Raw genomic sequence first — 23,149 nt, 5'->3', positions numbered from 1 at the left:
CCAGCCGCCCAGGCTGCTGCTGCAAGGGGGGGAGAGGCAGGCTCTGCCTCGCGCTGGGCTGGAGCGGGCTGCATGCCCCATGCACTCCCACCACCGCCGCCTCGCCCAGCTGGCCCGGGAAGGAGGGGAGGGTGGCAGCAGTGAGGCGCGGGGGAATCCCTCCTGGAGGCTGACTCCGTCGGCTGGGGGTGGGGGTCAGGCACGATGGACTTTGATGGACCAAGGGTCTGATTCAGTATAAGGCAGCTTCATGTGAGTTCAATTGGGGGGGGGTCCCCGTATCTCTCCTCTCATTGGACCTTTCAAGCCGACCACCTGCCAGTGCCCAGTGCCAGGAGGGCAAGGGGGGGCGGAGAGGAGCCCCCTTCCTGGGGGGGTGGCGGCGGTGGCAGGGCCTCCAAGGGTTGGGCAGCCAGCCTCGGTTACTGTTTTATTTGGGAACCAAGAGCGGGGGGAAGTCTGCACTTGCACCATTTGGGAGGGGCTGTGGCTTAATGGTGGAGCATCTGCTTGGCATGCATAAGGTCTCAGGTTCAATCCCGGCATCTCCATTTAAAGGGACAAGCAAGTAGGACGGTGGCTCTCAAATCTCAATCGTTGTACTGTTGATATTTGGCTCTGTTGACTAATGAGTTTTCCGACCACTGCCCTAGTGCAGTACTCCTTTATGAGGGATGAAGCCCTTTTGTTCTTTGCAAATACTATGGGCAAGGAAAATAAAAAGGTAGGGACAGCTTGTTCAGCGGTCCATAGAGTTTGAACTCTTGGTTCAATTTGGTTGAAACTTGGGGGTTCTTTAGAGAACAGGCAGCATCCAATCTGATCCAGTGTTGGTCATTTGGTTGAAAAAAGTCACTCCAGTCTCCCCAAAATCCCCCCATAGGAAATAATGGCAAACTGACAGGAAGAGATTGGGAGAGGAAGTTCTGCAAAAGAAGTGATATAGTAAACCAAATGACAAGAATATCTACTGAGAACAATGGGAAGTGCCTGAAGATCCATTGGATATAACTGACTTGCAATGGCTCCATTGAAATACATGACATCACAGAAAAGTTGCAATGAAAATGTACAATGGATTTAGAGAAACCTGCCCTGGACCTGAAATGAAAGCCCCCAGAGTAGAATGATGGTCCTTGTGACCATATAAACTGCTCTGGGACTGGAATGATAGCCCCAGAGCACTGATTCCAGACCCAGGGACATCATTCTACTCTGGGGGCTGTCATTAAGCCCAAGGCAGGTTCTCATAATCCGTTCTGCATTTTCATTGCAACTTTTGTGTACTGTAATGTATTTTAGTAGAGCCTATGCAAGTCATTTGGCATTCTTGGCTCCCATTATATCCCATGGGCCTTCAGGTGGAAAGCTTCATCCTGTCTTTCATCTTAGTACATCCCCATAATGGCAGATCAACAGAAAGGGAATGGGGAGGAGTGTGCAAAGGAAGTCACTTTTGCTTTGTGAAAGAAAACAAACAGGAAACAAATAAGGAAGAATGGCAAATGCAGAGTTTTCAATGGAAAGGCAAGAAATGTGTATTGTCAGTCAGTTACAATGAGTGCATGACAATGCAGACTTTTTTTTAAAAAATGCCATGGTCAGCCAGAGTTCTCTTGTTATCACCAACCATTTTAGGAATCAGTGGAGAGAACTAAGTCTGTGCTGAGAGGCATCTACATCGAGGGTCTGTAAAATTGACCCCTTGGCTCAATTCACTTGAAACTTGTGGCTTCTTTAGATTTCAGGGCATACTGTGTTGTGTGCAAACTGGTAGCATATTTATAAACAGCTGCCCCGACCCTTATATACATCCCCCAATGAAAATAATGGCCTTGTACTCCAGAACCACATAGATTTGAATTCTAAACCAGTAATGTCCTACCCCAAAATAAGCAATCATGGTAAAAATCTCCCCTTCCTGAAGCCCGGATCCAGAATTATAACAAAAAAAATCACTACATACCCCTAGTTGTTAATGTTTGTTTGGTCAAATAATAACTGTTTTATTTCAATTAAATTCTTTCCAGTTGTGTATCCCTAGACATTGACTCTGAGAGCCAGATTGCCAGCAGCCTAAGCTGAGAGCAGAAGCTCAGTGACATTTGGATGACGATGATTCACATCATACATTCTCTGAGGATGCCTTTGGATGCTGTAGTTCCTAAAATATTTAGACCTATCTTTAAAATGTTTTCTAAAACAAATTAGATAACATTATGGGTGAGTGACATCAAAAAAATTAAATGGCATCTATGAAAACCAGCTGACTACAGAGAGAAATCAGATAAAACATGCTTTGGTATCTCAAAGAATATGTCCTCCAAGATGAAACTCCTCATATGCATAAGTCATCAGGCAGGAACCTGCTCAACATTGCCTAATTGGCCCAACATCACCATCAACTAATTTCCTTCCTATTTATTTATGTAGAAATTTTATATGCTGCCTCTCCAGAGACCTGCTAGACAGGTTGGGTAGACCAGTTTTTATTTAGGAGGTCAATTAAGATGGTATTTATTTATTTCCTTATTTAAAACATGTATTAGCTGCCTTTGCACACTCCAAGGCAGCTTGTGTGTGTTGTATGTTAAGTGCCGTCAAGTCGCTTCCGACTCATGGTGACCCTATGAATGAAAGTCCTCCAAAGTGTCCTATCCTTAACAGCCTTGCTCAAATCTTGCAAATTGAGGGCCGTGGCTTCCTTTATAGAGTCAATCCATCTCCATCCAGCTTACAATGCAAATAAACAACAATGATTAAAAAATACATAAAAGACCAAAATTTAAAATCACAATTATGACCGCCAATAAATATACACTACCAGGACAAAGATGCTTTATCAGAGAATGAAGGGAGGTACTTATTTCTAAAAGGTATATTTAACAATTGGTCATTAACTATAGGCACTATAGACACTATAACTATAGGCACAAATCAATCTAGATTTTACCAGGAATTAACAAGCAAAATCTCAGAATTAGTAGAAGGTAAATTGATTTTAGGTGGTGCAGTATTTAGTAATTATCTAGACAGATCAAGTAATAGTAGTAAAGCAAATGCTCCTACTGACAAGGAAATTGCTGTCATTTATATTTATACAACCCATTCCACGCAAACATTCATACCATGGACGCAGGAACACTTTGGTCTTTAGAAACAAATCAGCTTTATTCGTCTTGGTCACAAGGAAGCCATAACTACAACATTCTGCGCTGTTCCAGGACTCTCTGGACACACAGGACAAACTAAAACTTGTGAAGCAGAAACTTACCTTGATGGCTGCTTGAGCATATTATGAGCATGTTATGAGCTCATACTGCTTACACAAAAGGGAGAATAACTGTAAACCAAACGCTGCATTAAGCAATGCTGATTCTATAACCTTAAGCAGATGATAAGAGGGAATGCATCTTGGTCATCTTCTGGGCATGTAGTGGGGGTCACTGGGGGTGTGGGGAGAGGGTAGTTGTAAATTTCCTGCATTGTTCAGAGGGTTGGACTAGATGACCCTGGTGGTCCCTTCCAACTCTATGATTCTATTATTCTAAGATGACTAAACTGTTTTAAGAAAAAAGTAACAAGAGAGCATACCAGATAATTAATGCAACACCTTTTTATAATTAATGATATTAGTTATCCCTAATACAATCTGTGAACTGTATTAAATCAACTGTATATTTTCAAATGCAATTGTGGGTATTGAGTTTTGTGATTCTGCAATACAGCAGTACTGGCAGTAGATTTCAGTTTCTTAATATTTGGTCAGTTCTGTTAGTAAATTTACAAACTGCTTATCCAGAAAGTTAATTACTTGTTCTTTTAATGATATTCCAAAGAACTTTATTGCTCTAAGGATCAGGCTCCATTGAAAGGAAACACTATTAGCCGCCCAGGGCACAGTATGTAATTCTGTCTGTGTTCTGTCATTTCACTTCCTTTGCACTGAGAAATTGACTTGTAGTTATAGCTCATCAAAACTATCTACATTATCTAGTTACAAGCGTGAATACAATCTCTCTTTCTGGTGAAAAAATATTAATTTTTTCAGCCTATCTTCAGAAGACATTTGAGTACCAATATTTTCTTCTGCATTATGTGTTTCACCCAGGTCATAGACATGTCTACTTAAGAGTAAGTTCCACAGATTTCAGCCATCATTACTTCCATACTTTGCCAGAATAATTTCATTATATTCTCATGTGCCTTTATTACCTTCTGATTTGGAGAGATCTCCCGGTTCTGTACATAACTGACCAAACCAGGTCTTCTGTTTAGTATTTGGCAACTATTTCTCAAATTAATTTTCCACTTTGGAGTGTATAAGAAAATCAGTATGTTAGTAAGTAAATTATAACAATAATGATAATAATTCATAATATATTTATTTCTAATATTTTATCCTGCTGTCTCGTTTTTAAAAATCTTTTAAAAATACAAACAATAAAATATAGAACAAAACTATTAATTACTTCCTAAAAGTAATTTCATATCCTTTTTGACTCAGTGGTAGCCACAACTAAATTCGTGTCTGAATCTAGAACTGCTAGAGGGGGCTGTCATTGTCAAGGCCACCGACAGCGGGTACAAAACTCCAGGGGCACAGATCCCCCTTGAGATGCTGCTGGGTGATAGTTAGAATAATAGAATCATAGAGTTGGAAGGGACCCCCAGGGTCATCTAGTCCAACCCCCTGCACAATACAGGAAATTCACCACTACCTCCACCCCCCACATCCCCAGTGACCCCTAATCCATGACCAGCATATCAGCTTGAACCAAGCATACTGAGAATATGAGGAGAGGCCCAAAGAAAATATATCTTGGGGACTTGTAGGAGATCTCAGCAACCTTGGTCTTCAATCATTTTTGGGGGGGAGTGGTAGGAGTACACCAAACAACTCCTGATCAGTGCCAGGGTCAGAGTGCCTCAGAAACAATCTTAGGAATTACAAACTTTCTGGAGGTGCCACAGAATCTGTTTCCCATGGCTTTTCAGAGACACATATATCTCAGAACCACATGGGTGAGGTCACAGCTCCTTGTAGCAATGTCTCCTTGAAAAGGAGGGATTTTTGCATGAGAAGGAATCATCAGCATACTAATGTGGTTCCTCTGTACCCATTTCATTTGAAGAAGTCATGGGAAAGCAACTTTTACACCAGTATTGTTAAGTGGGGAATCTATATTGCTGATCTGTTGTGGGGCAAGGATAGGAAAGGATTGGCAGGACCTAATCTCACACCCATTTGAACGTTTTACAAACTAACACAATGAGTAAAACTGTAGCTTTCACAGTATTCATTTGTTGGATGGGAATAGAGGAGGTAGCTGATGTGTTGATTCACATTGTCAATATTTTTATTAGCTGAACCAAAAAATCACAGGCCCATAAAATATCTGGCCAGGTGGTACCTGACAGAAATCTCAAATCAACCGTAATCTGACAACACAGACTCTGACAACAGGATTATGGAGTTTTAGAAAATTCCTCATCAGATTTCCACAAATCCTGAGATTTCTTACAAAGAATCTCACTCATCCCCAAAAGCATAACCAGGACCTCCCAACAACAGTTGCAACATCCAGTATTTCCAGTCAGTCCCATATGAGAAGGGATCTACCTTCTCAGTAGAGGACAACTACATACTCAGTATCACCTACCCAGAGGAAACAGAGAACACCCTTATGGATGTCAAAACCACCAGACCCATGTCAATGCTGAGATCAGTCTCATGCAGATACCAAAGTTCTCAATTGGCTATTTGGGCTTTGGCGTTGGCATTACAGCCAAAGAGATTTAGGGCGAAAACGCATGGTTGCTTTAGCCTCCTTTATTCCCTGTTTCAGCCAGGATTCAGCCAGGATCGAAAGCACGTTTGACGAAATGCATGCGTTCGATCCTGGCTGAATCCTGGCTGAAACAGGGAATAAAGGAGGCTAAAGTGACCATGCGTTTTCGCCCTTATACAGTTTTATCAGTTTCACGATTTTTCTTGTAATGCATGATGGTTGACTAAAAGGCTTGTTTTTTCCTGTGCACAAGCCATCCTGAAGTGCTTCAGCATCTGCATGGCTTCCCCTTTACAATAAGAAAACTATACAGACCCAGATCTAATTTAATGATTTTGGGAAAGTTCAGCACAAACATAAACGGGACCCTTTCATATCCTTTCAATTGAGAGCTAAGAGAGGCCATTTATACCTGTAACCATGAGATCTATATTCCAGTTGATCTTTTAAAGGAGAAACATTTGTGAGCAAGGATTCCCAAGGGTCTTACAGATACACTAAATGCTGTGGTGGGAATTAAATCCCACAATTCATGTTGTGAACAAATTCAGTAAACGAATAGATCTGCATGAAGATCATCGTAATAATAATAATATTAATAATATAATTTTGCTTAAAGTTTGTAATTTTATATTGATTTTCCCTAAAAAGTAACATTTCATTAAAAATGCTCCAGCGTTCTTGTGACTCAGCATCTGTGATTCAGAAGTTCTCAGGCCATTTAGTAAAGGGCATCAAGCCAACATCAGATTAATAAATGGTAGGAAGGCAGAGTAAAAAGGCTTGAACTAATTTGATGTTACTTTATTAACACTGCTACTAGTTGTCCCGTTCCCCCCCCCCTTCCTACATAACTTTATTTTTTGTCTGACTTCAAAATATTATTTCCTTTATTCCCGGTTAAAATAACCTGCAAATCTGTTTTCAGCACTGGGTGCAAGGATGGTTTGTGTGGCTTAATGCAGAGTTTGGTTTACAGTTATTCTCCCTTTTGTGTAAGCAGTATGAGCTCATAACATGCTCATAACATGCTCATAATATGCTCAAGCAGCCATCAAGGTAAGTTTCTGCTTCACAAGTTTTAGTTTGTCCTGTGTGTCCAGAGAGTCCTGGAACAGTGCAGAATGTTGTAGTTATGGCTTCCTTGTGACCAAGATGAATAAAGCTGATTTGTATTTAAAGACCAAAGTGTTCCTGCATCCATGATATGAATGTTTCCATGGAATGGGTTGTATAAATATAAATGACAGCAATTTCCTTGACAGTAGGAGCATTTTCTTTTCAGCATCCATAGAAATTACCACAGTTGGATCTGTACGCATGGTCCAGCTTGTGTTGCTCCTGATCACAGTGTGGCCAGTTCCAGGACAGGACCAACTTCATATATGATCCTGCACAATTTTAACCGATTATGTTACAGAGATCTGGGTTCTGAATTTAAGCCTGTATCTCACCCCAAGTAGCTTGAAGAAGCTGAGAACCATCACCCTCTGCTTCCCCTCTGCATAATGTGAACTGTAATGCAGTAGTCATCATTATCACCCTTTACCTAGCACTTGCACAACACTTTTAAAATGTACAAATTCCTTCACAGACTTTATTATATATATTTTATTGTATGCTTTATTTTACAGAGAAATTTCTAATAGGCTTTAAAAGAAATAATTTTAATTAACTTACTTAAGTCAACAATTCTTACAAAAGCCCTGTAAGGCAGGTCAGCAGTGTTATCCCAACAGTACAATAATACAAAATTCATGACATTTGCCACAAAGTGTGAGGATGGTTTAAATAATCTCTCACCCCCCCACCCTGGTTGCAATTTTCTATGACCCCTGACATAGTGCCTCCATAGAACAATGGATCCATGTGGGGCCACTGCTGTTGGTGAAGGGGAATTGGCAAAAATTGCCCATCCCCTTTTCCATGAGCAGAAGTACCTAGCACAAGCAAAACAGGAGGCTAGGATCCAAGCAAAATTTTAGTAATTTAGTACCTTCATGTGATAGATGTAGGGATGTGTTCATTGTATTTAGTCATATTCAGACTTTTATTACTAATCTTGTTCATTTCTATATATAGTTTTTTTTAAAGAAAAAGAATTTTTTTGGGGGAAAAGGATCCAAACCAAGGAACATAATGAAGAATAATGAACCAAATAAATATAGAAAGTGCTAGCTCTATTCGCAGTTTTGGGGACAATGATTTTATCAAGACTAAAGGGAAACAGTTAACCCTGTACCCCCTAGTACCAGGGCCCCTAGTGCCAGGGCCCCTAGTACCAGGGCCCTGATCCAAACTGGATCCACTATGGCTGTTTTTTTACTATTAAAATAAGTCCTGGAAACCCAATCATGGGACCCAGCTATGGATCTTGAGAGGGAACTCATGGCACTGGTGACCTTCGAACCATGGGTTTCCTAGCTCATATTCACTGCTACTGCACCTCACCAACTCATCTTTAAAATGTAGTTATTGTATAAATACAAAGGCTAGCTTTGAAAGATGTGTGGCCTAATAGGAAAATGTATCTGGAGAGTGTGGATTCAAACTCCATCTGCTCCACAGACTCACAGTTACTTGTCCAAGGTTACACAATCTCTCAGCCTCAGTTCCCCATCTGATAAAATAGATACCAAGAAATAGAAGAGAACAACAAAAAAGGAAGAACAAGAGATCTGTTCCACAAGATCCAAGAAATCAAAGGGAAATTTAAAGCACGGTTAGGCTTGCTGAAAGATCAGCATGGAAATACATTAACTGAACAGGACAAAATAAAGAAAAGGTGGGAACAATACACTGAAGAACTATGCAGAAGATATGAAAGGATAAAAGATTCTTTCCAAGAAGAATCTTTTGAAGAGGAACCTACAGTTTTAGAAAGTGAAGTGAAAGCTGCATTGAGAGAAATCGGGAGAAATAAATCACCAGGAGCAGATGGGATATCAATAGAGCTATTCCAAGCCACAGAAACGGAGTCTATCAAAATCTTGACAAGAATATGCCAACAGATGGACTTCCGGTGGTGCTGCTGGGGAGAGCACTCCATTTCCCCAGGCTGTCCTGGGAGAAATCCAAGTTTGCGTTATTTCTGGGGTACATAGATACCCCAATCCGACCCTTGCAAGTGGGTTGGAAAGCAGGAACTCCCTGCAGCCCGCAAACGCGGTTTGACCTCCTAGGTACTCTGAGGGGGCTTTTTAAGCCCCTCGGAGTCCTGGACGCCGGTCCTGCGAGGGCACTAGGGAAGGACATCGCCAAAACGCAACTTAGGCATCAAGCTCCACCCTCCACCACCTTAATACCAACATAAGGACTACATAAAGAAAAGAACCTCACCTCTTGACACCCAAGTGAGTACAAAAGAACTCTTCGTCTACTTACTGGAAACTTGAACAGACGGGGGGCTGATAAGAATATTTCTGGGACCCCCATTCCTCCTTAATCCGAACTGAAAAAGTTTGATCTGAGTTAGCCATCGGGATTAGCGACAGGAGCCTTATCAATCCGATCAGCCTAAACCATAATAAAGAGTCGGAAGGATACCTTTTGATTGACAAGAACTATCACCAATGGGTCCAAGGGAAGGGGAGGGTGATTTTTCTTCCTGATTTTCCGGCGAAGAATATCCTGCCACGTTTGCAGTAAGGGAGCGCCTGGAACGGAAGACCCTCTATAACAACCTATCTATCATCGGAACTAAAATAACAGGAAGTAGTTGTAGGACCGATTACGCGTCGCACTCGAGTTACTTGGAAATCATTCCTGAAGGAACAACCATCGAGAAGAGGCGGTAGAAGGTCCACGGCACTAGCAACTTCCTGTATACTTCCTGATCAGCCCGACCTAGAGCGACCGAAAAAAACTCACTGGTATTTCAAAATTTTAAAACGCAATTCTAGAGCCAATTTCGACTCTTTTCAACCCGAAAAAATTATAAGGCTGATGTTTGAATTATTATCTTTTAATTAGAACTTTAAAGGCCCTGTCTGTGGACATGTATTTTACCAGCTTCTTTTGGCTTAATACATAGCCCTGCTCCTATGAAATCAAAGGGAATTTTACAGAATTCAAACATGGGAAAAAAAATACAGGACATGCTTGCTAAACATTCTGAGGCGACAATTAAACAATTAAAACAGATTTCAACACAGATGGCTCAATTGATTTCAATGATGACGACTCTTGACCAATCATCACAGGTAGGCAATCAGAAGTTGGATCTGGTTATAGAAGACATAAAAGTCTTGAAAATTCAAACGATGACCACAAATACAGACATACAAGCAATGGACTCTTCTGCCCAAAAAGTCATGGAAGAATACAAGGATACAAAGAAGAAGACAGAAGTTCAAGAAAGCAACCAGCCGGCGATAAAGAGATCAGACATACAAGAAATAGACTTTTTATTTTAAAAAGTCATGGAACGACGTGTGGATATAAGGAAGAAGAGAGCAGGTCAAGGAATACAGATTGAAGCCACGATGGAGATGAAGCCCAGAAAGAGTTATTTTTGGATACGTATCCTGTCTGAGGAAATGAGAGAGAACAAAGAAATCCTGTTCCCATACCTGACTGGCCTATTTCAGTTACAGAAGGAAGTATTAGACCATGGTTAAAGGATTGATTTAAACATGATTGCTGGATCCAAAGGCTTTGATAGTGTGGACGGGTGGCATGGTTATTAATGATGTAGTGGAATTAATATTAAGACATCATTTTGGGAATAAAGGGCTAGAAATTCTTGAGAAAAAAGACTGGATTGTTAAAATGTTTGAAGTGGCAGAAATGGCAAAACTCACAGCTATTCTAGAAAATGACGTTCGGTTTCTGGGGGAATGGGGGGCGTGGATGCATTATTGTGAATATGAGTTAAAATTGGGAAGAATGGAAGAATATTTTCTAATCTGATCCAGAGGATTATTTTTGGTTTTTTTTTATAATGAATAAGCATAATTATATTTACTAACAGATTATGGTTTTTTTTATACAGGATATTGATAGTTTATTAAGATTAGATTAACTACGACGAGATGAACTTTTTATTAAGAGGAAGATAGAGGTGAAGGGGAAGTCAAAATTTTTCATTTCTTTTTTTTCTTTTTTTCTTTATTATATGTTATGGAACTATAACAACTTTAGGTTAGAATTGAAATTTTATATTGTCATAGATGTTGTTTAATGCAATGGAAAATTTTTAGTATAAAATCCAATAAAATCTATATAAAAAAAAAAAGAATATGCCAACAGATATGGAAAACAAAACAATGGCCCACAGACTGGAAACGATCCATTTACATTCCAATTCCCAAGAAAGGAGACATAAAAGATTGCAGCAACTATCGGACCATCACATTAATTTCTCATGCAAGTAAAGTGATGCTCAAAATCTTACAGCAAAGGTTGTTACCATATATGGAACGAGAAATGCCTGATGTTCAAGCTGGTTTCAGAAAAGGAAGAGGCACTAGAGTTCATATTGCAAATATACGCTGGTTACTGGAGCATACGAGAGAATTTCAGAAGAAAATCAGCTTGTGTTTCATAGATTACAGCAAAGCTTTTGACTGTGTGGATCATGAAAAGCTATGGCTGGTTTTAAAGGAAATGGGTGTGCCACTACATCTGATTGTTTTGATGCGCAACCTGTACTCTGGACAAGAGGCCACAGTGTCAGGTCCCGGGCGGGGCTAGGAGGCTGGGTAGTCGTGCTGTCCAAGGTCGAGTTAGTGGAGATCAAAACAGGAGTCCAAACGCGTCCAGAAGAAGAGTCGTCAATCAAGCTGAGGGTCAGAGTGCCAGGAATGCAAGCTGGTCGGAGAGAGGGTCAGGAGCCGAAGTGGATGCGAAGCAGTCCGGAAACTGAATAGTTGCTTCCACGGAGACACCTTTCAACAGCCTGGGATTATATGGCCCTCCGGTAGTGTGCTCATTAGCCCCATCAATTACCTAGCCTGGCTCCTCTCAGTATTCAGGGCTTTGTGTCCGTCTATACTCCCGTGCCTGCTTGAGACGGGTAGCTAAGTCTTTGCGTTATCTTTCCCAAAGCCTGTCTATCCGTGGGGGTGAATCTTCTATCCTTGCGGGCTGACTGTCCTCATCATTAATCATGAGAGGAGTGGGAACTTCTGACTCCGACAGAGGCAAACTGCCAACTTCAGAGGAGACAGAGGGCCCCGCCTCTGCCTCTGTTACCAACTCAGCCGGGATCTGTGACTGTTCAGGATCTAGATCCCTGCTGCTCACGACACACAGTTAGAACAGAATATGGAGAAACGGAATGGTTTCCAATTGGCAAAGGTGTCAGACAAGGATGTATTTTATCTCCCTATCTCTTCAATCTATATGCAGAACATATAATTAGGAAAACTGGATTAGATTTAGATGAAGGTGGAGTGAAAATTGGAGGGAGGAACATTAATAATTTGAGATATGCTGATGACACTACATTATTGGCAGAAAATAGAAGATTTGAAACAACTACTGCTGAAAGTTAAAAGAGAAAGTGCCAAAGCAGGACTACAGCTGAACATCAAGGAAACAAAAGTAATGACTATAGGAGAATTACACAACTTTAAGGTTGACAATGAGGAAATTGAAATTGTTCAAGACTTTCTATTCCTTGGTTCCGCCATCAACCAAAAGGGAGACTGCAGCCAAGACATCAGAAGGAGATTGAGACTGGGAAGGGCAGCCATGAAGGAGCTAGAAAAGATTTTGAAGTGTAAGGATGTGTCACTGGCCACCAAGACTAGATTAATTCATGCCATCATATTCCCTATTACTATGTATGGGTGTGAAAGCTGGACAGTGAAGAAAGCTGATAGGAAGAAAATAGATTCCTTTGAAATGTGGTGTTGGAGGAGAGTGTTACGGATACCGTGGACTGCCAAAAAAACAAATCAGTGGGTTATAGATCAAATCAAGCCTGAACTGACCCTAGAAGCTAAAATGAGTAAACTGAGACTATCGTATTTTGGTCACGTCATGAGACAACAAGAATCACTGGAAAAGACAGTCACGCTAGGAAAAGTTGAGGGCAGCAGGAAAAGAGGAAGACCCAACAAGAGATGGATTGACTCAATAAAGGAAGCCACAGCCTTCAATTTGCAAGATCTGAGCAAGGCTGTCAAAGATAGGACATTTTGGAGGACTTTCATTCATAGGGTCGCCATGAGTTGGAAGCGGCTTGATGGCACTTAACACACACATGTCTTACCTGGCATGCTTATTGAATGGAAAAATGCAATACCTCAAAAGCATTATGAATATAATCTTACGTAAATTGCTGTTAGTATACAAACTGTTAACTGGTAAACTACAAAACAATATATCAGCCCAGGTTTTGTTTCATAGTGATATATGCTTAAAGGTTTAGACAATTTGGTGAATTTCAGAGCTCTCTGTTTACTGTTTACTGTGACTCACTGGTTGGTGATTCTATTTTCCAGTGAATAAATTCATGTATGGTACGTTCCAGGTCTCTAAAGACAAGTTTTAAGAAACAGTGGGTCGAGTGTTCCATATGTTTAATCTACAAAGATGGCTTAAAGTGATTTCAATTGAAAAGTTAGTGGACTTGTTTGAACTGAAAATCAGGCTGGAATATATTTTTCTTCTTTTTCAAAGTATATTAAACTGTCTTCATCATGTTTTTTCAGCCAGCACAGATGTCTTTTGTTACTGTGCTTATCCATCTTGTATTAATCATGGCATATTAACACACTATTTAGAAACCATAAACATTCAAGATCTTGTTTGTGGCTTCCTAGAGGCACCTGGTTGGCCACTGTGTGAACAGACTGGTGGACTTGATGGGCCTTGGTCTGATCCAGCAGGGCCTTTATGTTCTTATGCTGTTAAGATCTGAACTATCTTATAGAACATAAACTTAAACGCTTTATTACAGAAATATGCCTTCAGTTGAGATACAAGAGAAAATTTAGCCTTTTAAAATAAATAGATTTTTAAATAATATTTAATTCTAATATTTTATTATTAGTGTCTTGTTTCCATGTTTTCTTCTCAGATGTACCTTTCAATGTGTTATAAAGATGTGCATTCAAAAAGTAAGTATTCAAAATCTAAGCCAAACACACTCTGCTTATAACCTTGGTTTTATCTACCCGCCCCCCAATGTAATCAGCAAATTCACCAACTGTCAGAGCTTTACCAAAAATAAGAGCTGAAAGCACCAAGGCAGATGCAGAAGGAGGCAAGGTTCAGATCCCCTGACCTGTGCCCTTTGTTTTAAAACATACTTTCCCCTCTCTTTACACATCTTGTATGGCTTGATAGTAGTGTACAGGTTGTTTATTTTTAGGGGATGAAGTCTTAGCCTCTGTCCATCTCCAACAGATAAATATATAAATAAATGCCATACCATTTGCAGGGGAAGTGGAATGCTAGTTACTGGGCGGTGGGTGCGTGAGCATCTGACTTTATTCCTTCCCATCTCCACATTCATGCCTGCCTGCCTGCCTGTGGATACAAGCAAACATTTTTTCTTTGCAACTACATTTACTGTAGGTGAGCATCATTTTTTTGTTGGGTAGACAAGCCATAACTTCTGTGCTCCTATCTTCCCCCTACCTGGCTGCTTGCCAGTGAATATAAAGCTCAAAGCTTACCTTTTTAGCATGCATACAGCCCCACAGTGGAATAGTTCAGGAACCCCTATCCACATATTACAACACACAAATGTACAACCTACATATATGCACACACCTGTTCAGCGCCAACGCATGTTCACTTTACAAATGAAACCGGGGACCAGTACCTGGATAAATGTGGGGTTTCAATCACACATTCAGCATTGAATGCTAACCTGAGAATTAATCAACGAATGTATAAATCAAATGTACACTGAACATGGGCTCGCCTTGTGTTCACTGTAACTTGTGAACAGGATTTCAGCCAAACCAGGAACTGTAGTGATGCAGGATCAGAAAACTCTTACAAAGCCAATGAAATAGTGCAGTGACAGGCAAAAAGTAGAAACACTGAGAAAACACCAATCAGGACAATCCTGGTTGGCAGGAAGATGGGCTAACTGTTAGGGGGAGGGGGCGTGGCTCAGTGATAGAGCATCTGCTTGGCATGCAGAAGGTCCCAGATTTAATCCCCAGCATCTCCACTTAAAGGGACTAGGCAAGTAGGTGATGTGAAAGACCTCAGCCTGTGACCCTGGAGAGCCGCTGCCGGTCTGAGTAGGAAATACTGACTATGATGTACTGAGGGTCTGATTCAGTATAAGGCAGCTTCATGTGTTCATGTGTTCTAATTGAATTGTATCAATGCCATATACAGATCTGCTAAATCTCTCTCTTCCCTCACTGCATCTCTCACCCACCCCTTGCTATATGGGAAAATAAACCCATATAGCAAGGCAGTAGAACAAACCATGAGATCAGAAGGCTCCCAAGCCTGCTGCAGGTCATCAGAAATATTCTGTCCTTTTGGAGACCTGGATACAAATCTTTGCGGTCCCTATGAGACAACACCTACTAAGGCACTTATACATATATTTATTATTGATACAGGTCACCGAAGAAGCCATATGCGAAACGTGGTCCCGATCTAGACAACACATCTGACATCTTTTTCCTGTGGCTTTGTTCCAATAACTGCAACCTAAAAAGAATTTGAAAGATTCAAAAAATTCTAATATCAAATGATACCTTAATTGGTTGATTACTTGAACTTACCTGTTGAATCAGGATCTTTGGCATCCTCTTAATAAGTCATATTTATTGGATTGTTATTGTAAATTTTGTATCTGTCTGTACTCCCTTTGTATATGCTGTATATATTTATTCACTTTGCACTTTATAAAATTCACTTATTTGCTTTATAGTGTTATAGTGCTGTTTTGGGTTGCTCCAACCTCCAGGTACTAGCTGGAGATCTCCTGCTATTACAACTGATCTCCAGCCAATAAAGATCAGTTCTCCTGGAGACAATGGCCGCTGTGTAGGGTTGCCAGGTGCCTCTTGGCGGCGGGCAAACCCCCGGTAAAATGCCCCTCTGCCCGCTGACCACCTGAGGGTCGGCGGGCAATCGTGCAAGCGCATGGCCCGTGCGCCAGCCGGGAAGCCTCTCCTCTCCCTACCTCCCTGGCGCGAGCGGGTCACTGCTGCAGCCGCACACACCAGCGGGAACCTCTCCTCGCCCTCCCCAGGATGAGCGGCCGCCTGCTGCAGCTGCGTGCGGCAGCCGAGAACCTCCCCTCGCCCTCCCCGGTGCGCTGGCTGCCTGCTGCAGCCGCATAAGCCAGGCAGCACTTCCGGTTTACAACTTCCGGTTTACAACTGGAAGTGGCGCGTTGGCACTTCCCCCAGGAACCTCCCTCCGAAGGTAAGAGGGGACCTGGCAACCCTACTTCTGTGGCAATTGGACTCTATGCCATTGAAGTCCCTCCCCAAACCTTGCCCTCCTCATGCTCCGCCCCAAAAACCTCCCGCAAAGAGGGACCTGGCAACCCTACCAATTGTTGAAAAGTGGAGGTGGGTGGGAGCTGGGTGAAACAAACAAAATCAAAGGAAACTTTATGCACAAAGAATAAAGGTGACTCAATGCCAGTTTTAAAAAAAACAAAACAACAACAACATTGGGGTTAAAAATTGTCCCAAAAGAACCGGGGGAAAAACAGGAAAAAATGAGGTGAAAACTAAAGGCAAAAGAAAACCTGTGGAAATCAGGGAATAAACCAAAGCAATATGGGGCCAGGCCCAGAACCAACAGAAAAAAACCAGTGCAGAAAACCCCTTTGTTTCTTTATCAAAGATATGCCCCACCTGTTGCTCAAATACAAATCTTAAGAAGACTTACATGTTAAAAACCTTTTAAAAACTGATTAGGAAGCAGCAGTTCATAGTATTTCCACAGAAGCACAGGTAACAATAGCACAGCTACTGTAAAAAGGTAAAGGTAAAGGTCCCCTGTGCAAGCACCGGGTCATTCCTGACCCATGGGGAGACGTCACATCCCGACGTTTTCTAGGCAGACTTTGTCTGCGGGGTGGTTTGCCAGTGCCTTCCCCAGTCATCTTCCCTTTACCCCCAGCAAGCTGGGTACACAGCTACTGTTCCATGCATATATTGCTGGAGAAAAGAAATGAAGGGCTCATTGGAACGTACAAGCAAGTTATTCAGAATGCACAAAGCATTACCAGCTATGGAGGTAAACAGGACTCCCCTGTTCATTTATGAACCTTGTGAAGTTTTGGGTTGCAGCTTACTACAATAAATGCTACTATGTGTGTTTTCAAGTACATGGACCTTCTTATTTATGGAATCCACGTCAAAAAACATGCTGAGACCACACTTCAGATGAATTAACTTGGGGGATGAATTCTAATTATCTCAATTACAAAGGTTCTTTGCTGAAATTATGGAGGTGGGGAGAAAGCATAGTTTTCAGAGATATAAATTATTTAACTTTCCGTTATGAATCTGATCTTCAGGGAGGATTTTTTTTTTTTTAGCAACTGCCTTTTTATATTCACTGGTTACTGATAGCATGGAGATGCTGCAATTAACTAAAGTATTAAATATTCATTTTTCAGCAAAGTAATGGTGCAGATATGATAAAATGATGATGCTTTCATTTGGTGGGGGGAGGAAGAGGGAGATTCCCAGAGAATCATGGGTTACCCTCACACAAACATGTCCCATTCTATTGAAGACAGTTCTATTGAAGACAATTTTAGGACTGTATTTGACTGATGTGTTTTTTTTATTTATTGGCAGCCCTAACTGGAGTTTTAAATTGTGACCTTTTAGGTGTTTTTAAATTGTTGTTTTACTCATATTGTTTGTATCTTGTTTTTTTTTATATAGTTGTTTTAGTTATATTGTAAGCCGTCTTGAGTTCCACAAGGTGGAAAGGGGGCTAATAACTGTTTAAAATAAATAAATATTCAGCTGCCTCAGATGTGCATGAGAGATGCAAAGGCTCTGAAGCTTAAAACCTTTCCATTATAATTACAGGAGACAAAAGGACAGACAATAAAAATCAAAGGAAAATTGAGAACAGAGATATCAATGTCCATTTTTAAAACTACTGCACTTTGAGAGTAGAATCAAGCTGCTTTCTTCTTTTCAATTTCAACTCATTTTTATTTTAAAAACCTTTGCTTTATTCATTCATCACATCTTTTTATGTTATTTTCATTGTTCTCCTTTCCTCCTCTCTTCTACTGTCCTGGCTGGTTTGGGACTATATCTGCTGCTCAAATCACCAGATTTTTTTTTTATTAAATGCTACTTTGTATCCACAAGTATGACAGTCTGTTCAGAAGCAGAAGCTGGGAAGGTGCCCTTTAGCTGCCCAAAACTGGGAGCAGATTTCAATACGGTATAGAAATTATGGATCAAATACCTCTAAAATAGAGGGTGGCCAGGTGAGGAGGCTACACATCCCTGAGCTCCTCAAATGCTCATTCCAATGTACCTGAAGTGCTGCAACTCAGAGCATTCTAGGAAATTCATTTTTAAAAATTTAATCATTTTAGTCCCGCTTTTCCCTCAAGTAGGGACTCAAAGCAGCTTACAATACCCCTCCCCGAAAGAAAGCAGAAATAAACAAGAGGGGAGGAGGAGGAGAGGTTTCTGAGTACAGAGCCTGTCTTAATGATCTTCTTGCCAGCTCCAGGCTAAAACCCTCAGGTAAGTGCTAAAAGCAAGAGCCCTTTGGCTTGCACCTCTGGCCAAGCAGGGCCATCTTAACGCATGGGCCCGATGGGCTCTTGCCCGGGGCCCCCACGAGCATAGGGGCCCTATGCTAATCTGTGTATGTTAAGTGACTTGCCATAAATAAATACTACTACACAGTAGTCTAGACCAGTGATGGCGAACCTTTTAGAGACCAAGTGCCCAAACTGCACCCCAAAACCCCCTTATTTATCGCAAAGTGCCAACACGGCAATTTAACCAGAATACTGAGGTTTTAGTTTAGAAAAAAACAACTCATACATTAACATTTGCAACTCTCTAGATGTGCTGGGGCGACCGCACACGTGCCCACAGAGAGGGCTCTGAATGCTCCCTCTGGCACGCGTGCCAGAGGTTCGCCACCACTGGTCTAGACTATACTAAACTTTTTATTCCTGTGAGTGGTTGTCGTAGGGGCCCCAGCACACTGGTTTGCCCAGGGGCCCATAATCCTGTTAAGACGGCCCTGTGGCCAAAACCAGGTCTTAAAAACCTGTGAAGCAGGAAGAGACTAAATGTTAAGCAACTGCTGCTAACCAGCTTGTAGACTTTTCCCCTTTTCCTCCTGTCAGCAAATGCCTCTGGGCATGCCCAGGTCTTAGATGTCTGTGAAGCAGGAGGAAATGGGGATGCCAGCCTCCAGGTGGGACCTGGGAATCCCCTGGAATTACACTTATCTCCAGACTACAGAGATCAGTCTCCCTAAACAAAATGGATGCTTTGGTGGGTGGGCTCTATGGCATTGTACCTAGGGTTGCCAACCTTCAGGTACTAGCTACTACTACAACCTCCAGGTACTACTTGCTACTACAACTGATCTCTAGCCAATAGAGATCAGTTCACCTGGAGAAAATGGCCACTTTGGCAATTGGACTCTATGGCATTGAAGTCCCTACCCTCCCCAAACCCCACCCTCCTTAGGCTCTTCCCCAAAAGCCTCCCGCTGGTGGTGAAGAGGGACCTGGCAACCCTATTGCCAGCTCTGGGTTGGTAAATGCATGGAGATTTTCAGGGCAGAGCTTGAAGAGGGAGGGGTTTGGGAAGGGGAGGGACTCTATCATGTGTAGATCAGTGGCAATCCTAGGAGATCTCCAGCTAATACCTGGAGATTGGCAATCTTAATTGCACCCCACTGAGATCCCTGTTCTCCCCTGGCTCCATCCCCAAACCTCCAGGAGTTTCCCAACCTAGATTTTGCAACCCTACCCCCCCATCCCCTGCCAGTGGCCAGGGGGGACCTGGCAACCCTTGGAGGAGAACAAAGTCAGCTAGATGCTATGGAGCTAAATTTAGTCCTGGGGTTACTGACCAACCTCTTCTCATGCCTGTGCCTGACCATCAGCTCCCTGCCTGGCCCAACTGGGCTGGCAACATCAGTGATTGATGCAGCCTCAGCCATGACAGTCACAGACCCAGAGCACACCTTTCATAGGGCCCGAACAAAGCACTGCAGCTGAAATACTTTTCAGTGGTAACAGCTCATATACTAATCTATGATCAAGTGAAATCCAGTGAGAAATGTATATGTGTGAATTTGCTCCCATATGCAGAGGAGGAATTATTTATTTTGTGTAATGAAGAACAGAAGCACACTGGCCCATCTTTTATGGAAATGCACAGAGGTAAGTTTGGCTTTAGATTCATGCATTCATTCAAGATACTTATATCCTGCTTTTCTCCCCAGAAGAGACCCTAAGTGGCTTACGCCATCATTCCTCCATCCATTAGAGTTGCCAGGTTCTCCCTGGCCAATGGCAGCAGATGGGGGAGTAGGGTGGCCAGATCCAGGTTGGGAAACTCCTAGGTCATTTTTTCACGGAGGTTTGAAGCAGTTTCACTTTTGTTTTGCAACACTGCTAATTTTAGATTTTTCATGACTGCTTTGAATTTGTGGAACAAAACCACTTCATCCCCGCATCAAGTCAATCCTGTTTTGGTCTGTTCTTTCCTTTTGCTATGCGGTTTTTGGCACAGATCTCCATGAAAAACTCCCTGGGGTCAGATGTATTCTCCCCGCCAGTGCAGGCAAATTTCTCCTCCCTCCCCAGCACGCGAACAGTGATTGGACAAGGGGAGTTTTGTGCTCGGGCAAGTATTGCAGGCCGCCATTCCACCTCCGCAGAAGTCTTCCGGCCGGAGATGTGTGCGTTTCCTCTTCATAGGACTGCCGGGCAGAGCATAGCTGCTGCAGATCGCACTCTTTGTTCTTCGGAGAGCGAGTGCCACAGCTTTGCTTGCGGGGGAGGGGTATGTTTAGGGATCACGCCCGGGGGACAGCCTCCCTCCAAAGCAGGATGGATTGGCATGCTGCGAAGGGAAGGGAGAGTGTTTGGCCATTTATGCATGGGAGGTTTTGCCTTGGGTTTGCCACTGTTTAGATGTACATTTCCCCATTCAAATTCTCAAAACTCTGCTTTGGGGGCTTATTGTTGAGCTTTGAGAATTCAGATGGGGAAAATGTGCATCCTGAGAGTGTCAAATCCAAGGCAAAACTCCTGTCACCCTTCTGAGGAGGGGCGGCCAGTCTGCTCTGGGTCTCCCTCCTCTCCCCCACCCCATGCATCCTGTGCATCCTCAACCTAGTAAAAGAAAAGAACAAAGGAACTATGGAAATCTTGGGAAAGTGTGCGGATCGGCATGCTGCAAAGGGAAGGGAAGGGAGAGTTTGCATCCAGAGAGCATCCAGAGAGCAGCAAATCCAAGGCAAAACTCCCCATACATTTGGTTGCATGAAAGTGGAGTCGAGCGGTTTGGTCTCCTGAGCGCTCGCCACCAAGGCTCGCCCCCAAGGCTGCCAGCCCTCTTGGATGGAAGTTCCTGGCACTGGACGGCTGGAGCTGTACTGGGGGGGGGCACAACGATGACCGTCAAAGTCTGGGAAAGGGGGAGAGCGTTGCCAAGTATGGGGGTAGGGAAAAACAGGGAGCATGGTAAATAGAAAAATTATATAAGGAAACGAGGGACTGGTACTTGTTTTTCTGCACTGGGGCCGTGTCCACAGAGGTGAACCACACAAGGTAATCCGCTGGGTGGAGTTGGGGCGGAGTTGGGGGCGGGCCTAAACAATGAGTTTATCAGAAGGGGAGGGCTCCAGCAAAGGGGCAGACCAAAACATTGTAGAATACTGCTTGCTTTGTTCCTATGAAAAACCAAAACTGCTTTGGGATTGACGGGAATGATCCACGGCCATGAAAAAAAATTTAAATCTTTTTTTTTTTTTTTTTTGCTCCACGGCAAGACTATTTGCTCATGGACAAATGGACTATTTACTTTTGGACTATTTGCTTTTGGACTATTGTCTTATGGACTCACAACAACTGAATGACAATTGCAGCAAGATTATGCTTTTTGATTTCTGTAACTAATGTTAAATGTTTTACATGAATGAATTCTACAAAGTACAAGGAGAGGGTGTTACAGGCTTTGACATGTTGGAGCCCATGAACATGGTATTAATGTTGTACGTGTGCAGAATTATTCAATATAAAACTCAATTACACATACAAACTGCAAAAGATATATAGCAGAGGTTTAATTTCCTTTTAAAAGGAAGGAGAATATTCTTTGCCAGAGGCTTCAGCTTCTATTACTCTGTCAAAGGCTTCAGTAATTTTCCAGCAACACATTCTGTTTATCTTATCTAAGACCTTTCCCAGCTATTTGTTTATGAGAAACGGTTAGCTAATGAGAAACTGTTAGCCACTCCTTATATAACTATTGAAATGCAGAAACTAAGTGTCAGATTCCTACCTTCCAATGACTTCTCCACCCACTTCTCCACCCACTATATGCAGAAATGCTCTCCACCCAATATATTCAAGGATATGTGATGATGAAATGATGTAATGTAAACAATAATTGTATTTTATGATTTAAACATGAAAGCAAGATGCTAGAAATTAATGAATGGGTTCAATCTTAACCTTTTTTCCTGGAAATGAGAATGATACTTAAATTGATTATATAGAGTGTCAATAAAGCTTAAAATTAATTGTTTATAGTTTAGCAAAATAGTCCTGAAAGAGGAAGTCCTTATTTGGTAATACAATGGGAGGCCACTGAGCATGTACAGTAAAAATGAGAATTGCTTGATTCTCAAAGTCAACCTCATTGAAGGTGATTGAAACAGTATAAATACAGGCAAGGAGAGGGTTAGAACTTCAGACCTCTCTCAGAGGGTCTCAGAAGATGCAGTTGGTATGTATGGCTTTACAAATATATTATTCTAGAGTGTGAATGAGATACTTTGAACTAAATCAGACTTATTTAACTGTTATATTTTAAGTGTTGGGTTTTAAAACTGAATAGTATGTAGAACTTGCTTCTTTACTGTATACACTGTTACTGAATATTAACACTTTGTAATACTTGCATATACACATATATATACACAATTACATTGGAGTACATCAATAAAAAGACTTACTTTTTAAGTGAGTAAAGTAGTTGAGTCCTGCTTAGTAGGTGATCATCTGAATAAGATAACATACCACTCTCAGGAAGGGGTCATTTCTAAGAGTATAGTCACCCAAAAGGCACTGACCCGCTTCAAGAGGCAAAATCTACCGTGAAAAGTTGGCTCTAAAGATTTGGGGATGGAGCCTGGGGAGGACAGGGACCTCAGTGGGGTACAATGACATAGAG

Source organism: Euleptes europaea, chromosome 7 (genome assembly GCF_029931775.1).
Source record: "Euleptes europaea isolate rEulEur1 chromosome 7, rEulEur1.hap1, whole genome shotgun sequence".
NCBI lineage: Eukaryota > Metazoa > Chordata > Lepidosauria > Squamata > Sphaerodactylidae > Euleptes > Euleptes europaea.
The sequence above is the reverse complement of the archived record's forward strand: the minus strand, read 5'-3'. Positions refer to the sequence as shown.